Source organism: Galeopterus variegatus, unplaced genomic scaffold (assembly GCF_000696425.1).
Source record: "Galeopterus variegatus unplaced genomic scaffold, G_variegatus-3.0.2 Scaffold1273, whole genome shotgun sequence".
In the NCBI taxonomy this organism is placed as follows: Eukaryota; Metazoa; Chordata; class Mammalia; order Dermoptera; family Cynocephalidae; genus Galeopterus; species Galeopterus variegatus.
The window spans coordinates 492,897-498,125 of NW_007727384.1; positions in this window are offsets into that span (position 1 = coordinate 492,897).

Here is a 5,229-nt window from a genome sequence, read left to right on the forward strand (position 1 = left end):
AGGGTTGTGATCCGTTGCCGGACACGAAAAAAGACAAAAAAAGGAAAAAAAAAAAAAAAATTATCCAGAGAGGACATCAATTCTTTGTCTCTCTATCTCAATAGCTGTCCTGAGTAATTCTAATGGCTTTTCCAATTTGAAATAATTAACAATCATGATCAGATCCATGTTTTAGAGCAACTAGCTTTTAATTGCTTCTGATGATTAGGTACTAGAAGACAGACACACATAGTTCTGTTATTTTAAAAATCTCTGAAATTAAAGTTGCCTCAAAGGAAGGATTTGAGTTCTATCTGTAGTGATATTCTAATGAGCTGCACATTGCTCATCTCATAATGATGTCCATTAAACCTGTGTTCACCATGGATGGCTACTAATATTTACCATACTATGTACATATGATATATTTTATCTAAATTTAAAAAAAATTTTTTGCTAAAGATTACCATTCTCTTTAGTTGCTTTCAAAAATTATAATTCATAAGGAAAAAATTATCTTCTATGGAAAGACAATGGATTTTCAGATTGGACGCCACCAAATGTTTCTCAGTATACATCTTTTAACAAAACTTAAACACATTTGACCAAATACATTATTTTTTCCTAGAGTACTTTTAAGCCATATATATTCGAAGAGAAAATTAACCCATCTGTTCCTGATTTCTATACACTAAACTAATAAAATTGCCATTTTAAAGAACTATTTAATCCTTTGAGAATTTTTTATGAGAAAGTTAAAAGAATTTGAACCAAAGATTGATAGTAAATGAAGCATAAATATTAAAGTCTGTAGTTTGAATCTTGAAAACCAAGGTATTGTTAACATCTAAGTATGGGGCAGGGACATGGGGGGTGGGTGGGAAAACCCCTTTATCCAGCTTCCTGAGAATGCCTAAGCATTGTTTCATCTTTGTTTAAGGTATCGACAGTAGATATTTTAAAATAGAGTTCTGCTAGTCACAACATTAAGTTTCTTTTCTTATCTTTAGTTTTCAAAGGAAGCATTTCTTCCTCTTCTCCACCTTTTTTTTGGATGAATTCCACAATAGAATTTTCTAGAAAGTAACCTGCCTCCCTTTGCCCATACACACACCTCCCGGGCCTCCTATCCCCAAACCTAACTTACCACCAAGAGATAGACATAAAAGGGTTGGGTTGGGTTTAAGAAAGTGCCTGAACAGGGAAATTCGAAAACTACAAGTTCACATCATTATTGAAGAAGAGAAAGGAAACCAAACCAAAACAAAACAAAACAAAAACAACAACAAAAAAACAACCTGAGAAATGTCTTATGTTCCTAAATGACTATTAATTTCCAAAGTGCTTGACCATAAACTTTCTCATTAAAGTGACTCTAATAATGACTAATGATGTTAGTGTTGTGTGATTTAACTGGTAGAGTGCTTTAATGAGAGTCGAAAGGGTGTTCTAGTACCTGGCCCCTCATCACATAGTAGTAAATTTGGCAAGCTGCATAAACAGCTATAAAGTCCAGGATAATCATACTACTACATCGAATTGAAACTCTGATGTGCCTTCAACAACAGAGCACTGTTATATGTCTACTTACTCTTTGCAAGTATCTTAGAAATCTATGCCTTTTTTTCAGTGATGTTGTGTTGAAGAGCATTAAACTAATGGATCAAGGACTTATACAAACCATTCTACATAAAATCATCTTATCATTTCTGAATCACAAAGTCAGCAATTCACCCATTTTAATAAATACTTCGTGGATTACTGGTACCTTTTAAAACTGGCAACTTGCTATGATTATACCCCAATTATACATAATATCTCAGGCATTAGTACTTTTCCATATTATATCTATAAAACTCCTGATATGAATATGAGCTATGTGTGTATTTTGGCAAATGAGAGCATATTTTACTTGTTAGATTGATATTCATTTTTTAAGCCCTAAAAACTGTCAACTATCCCAGGCTCACTGAATATCTGTGACACATGAATAGTTCAATACACAGTATGGTCATTTCTCTATTCTAAAACTATTTAGTTGAAAAAGACCATTGAAAATACACATAACTCTCTCATAATGCTAGGAAAACAGTAAACAGCAAAAGGATATGGCCCACATAATAGAGTAAATGTCATTAGTTCATTATTTAAAATACTCACTATTCCTGATGTATTACACTTCCAGGAAGTGTTTGATGGACTGATACATTTACTTCATGGTTTTCTTCTAAAAAGAAAAGTTATTCTTTTTTAATAGAAAAATTCCCAATGATGGGAACTCAGCCAAAGGAGAAAGTTGTGGGTAAAGTTACAGCCTTTACTTTACAGAAGTTGTGCTGTTTGCATGAAGTCAGGAGCAATTACCCAACTATCTAGTTCTCCCTGCAGAAGCACATTCATCCTTCTGCAGCTAGTCAAATCCAAACTTGAAATAGCAAACAACTCTAATGTGATAACCCTTTGCTGCCATTAGTAAACACAGGTGTTGTAGAGTTACCTTTTGGTAATGGTAGGCCTTTTGATAACTGGAATAGTGTAGACTATAAAATGATTTTTTAAATTAAATCCAGTTTGGATTATTTGTAAGCTACACATCTTCTATTTATTTTTGTGAGCATTTCCTGAAGTTTCTTTTATAGGGCAGGGAGGGCTTCATGATAGTAGAAGACTTTGTCTCTCCCTTCAAAGGCTTCAAATTCAATTCAAGTATAAGTTAAGAACATCCACATCAAATTAAGTTACAAGATTTGAACATTTATAATGCTTTGATAATAGAAAAATGAGGCTTGTTTTTACATTTTCCTTCTAAATTTGTATTGCAATTCCAAATTGTCAGTATAAGGACTTAACACAAAGTTCCTTTTATAAAATTTTATTTTGTCTCAGGCATGATTACATTATCAGCCTAAACTGTGGTGCAAATCATGTTCTGGAAGGGGGATTTGACCTTTGGAGAATAATTAGGTGACTGGGTGAAAAGTCTGGTCCCCAATATAGATGATCACATGGGGTAATACTACTTTTCTGTAAAAAAGAAGTAAGTGCCTTTATGTTTCTTCCATGGCTCACTGCTGAGATGCTTGACAATTTAATTCAGATTGATTAGGTGCTCAATCAATATTTGGCTTTTACTCTGAGTGAACTAGGAAATGAATGGATAAGTGAATGGAATGAATATTGATTGAGTACCTAATATGTGACAAGCATGCTTCTAGATGTTGGGTAACAGTTCTGAGCAAAAATCTTTGCACTTCCAGCATTTACATCCTAGAGAGAGAGAAAGAACAAACAAGATAAATAGGATAAATAAATAAGATAAAGAGCAGATTAGGAGAAAGATAAAGTGGGTAGGAACAATAGGTCATGTTGGGGGAGGATTGCAACTTTAGATATTGTGGTCAAGGAAGGTCACTCAGAGATGATATTTGAGGGAGGGCATGAAGGAAGTGAGGGAGGGGGCCATGGGGATATCTGGAGGACAGGCATTCCCTGTAGAAGATACTGGCTCGTGGTAGAGCTGTTGGCACAACGCCTGCTGGCTGGGCAGAGTGAAAGGTGAGAAGAGTGGGAGGTGGGAAGGGAGCAGATCACGGAGGGCCTGTGCATCAGTGAAAGCACTTTGGCTTTTACTCTGAGTAAACTGGGAAGCCTTTGAAAGAGTGTTTATAGCCAAGTGTTGTGATCTCACTTTTGTTTTAAAAGGATCATTCTGGCTGCCTGTTGAGAATAGACTAGAGGTCGAAAAGGGCAAAAGAAGTGAGGCCAGTTATGAAGTTGTTGCAATAATCTTGTAGAGATGCTGACGACTAGACCAGTGAGAAGGGCCACTATGAACAGGTGGCACACTTAAAGTATGATAATTCAAGGAAACAATTTCATTTGTTTATTTTACAAAGGAGTTAATTACAAAGTACGGTGGGGTACAGAGGAACCATACAGAATGGTGAGTAATTCTTACTATGCTTAGGCAAAAAGGGATAAGGAAAGAAAAGAGCTATAGAACCTGACAGAGGGAGAAAGCTGGGTAGAGAACGTTCCTTTGCGAGGAGCAGGGACACTGCCATTCCACTCTGTGACACACAGAGTGAGCCAGAGCAGTAAACACCATGACTGCACTCTCTTCTGTCTCATCTCCTGTCAAAGCCGTCTCAACCAGGGCCTAGAGGGCAAGCACTTCACTGATGACTTTACCAGGTCAGCCTCCAGGGGCAGAAAGGACTGAAGCATGGTGGAAAGTAGATCTGGAGAGACAAAGAGAATCCACAAGGGTCTTCTTCTCTTACCCTCAGCTCTTTCTCTTTTCTCTCATCAGGGTGATAAGTTTGTGTCTTTAACGCAGGGAATGCATAATATCCCATCAGATACCACATCACTGGGGACATTGTCTGTGCAGGAATTCTCCTACCTACCATCTAAAATGATAATCACCGCTCGTCTTTTTCATGTAAGGCAGCAGGGAATTAGAGGAGAGAAAAAAATTAAATTACATAAAACGTAGCTACTACAATTTTTGCTTCTGTATTTGATCATGAGCCAACATTTGTAATCACAAATGCCTTCTACAGATTGTTGCTTATTTCCCTTACCTTTGGCCAGCACCATATAGTCAGTGTTCTTTACCAGGTAGGATAACCCCAAACTTCCTTTCTGTGAGATAAGAGCCCTCAGTGGTCTTTTCTATTTTGGGTTGCCACAGTTTTCCACTGGTCAAGGACTGTTGGTCAAAGAAGTACTAATAGGTACACTGCTGAATGCATGTGTCCCTTAAAGAGCCCTCTTGTCCCCATTGAGTAGCAACAACTCACTTCCCTCCAGGTGATCAGGAACAACCCCCTTGTCTGGTACAGGAGCTCCCTTCTCTGCCTGTTGGCTTAGTGGTCTAAGGAACCAAAAGACCAGTGTTAAGTGTTAGTTTCCAAATCACTGAGCCGTTAATCTTGTTGGAAGCATTAAGCCTTAATCCTGGTGGAAGCACTTCTCTTTTGGATGCCAGGACCTCCAAACACAGTGAACCTCAGGTTGTGGGGATGAGAAGAAAAAATTTTTCAAGTGGGTTATTGGTATAATAGTGACAGGGATCATTCCACCACTTAGTTCCTGGATCTGTACATTCAGGCTAAGTTTTTTTTTTTTTTAAAAAGCAAAATGTATTGGCCACATGTTTAAGATATATTCTCCATCTATTGTATAGCACCCAATATTCCAACGTGTTGACATCTAGCTGGCTTTGTTATTGATCTTTCAGATGGC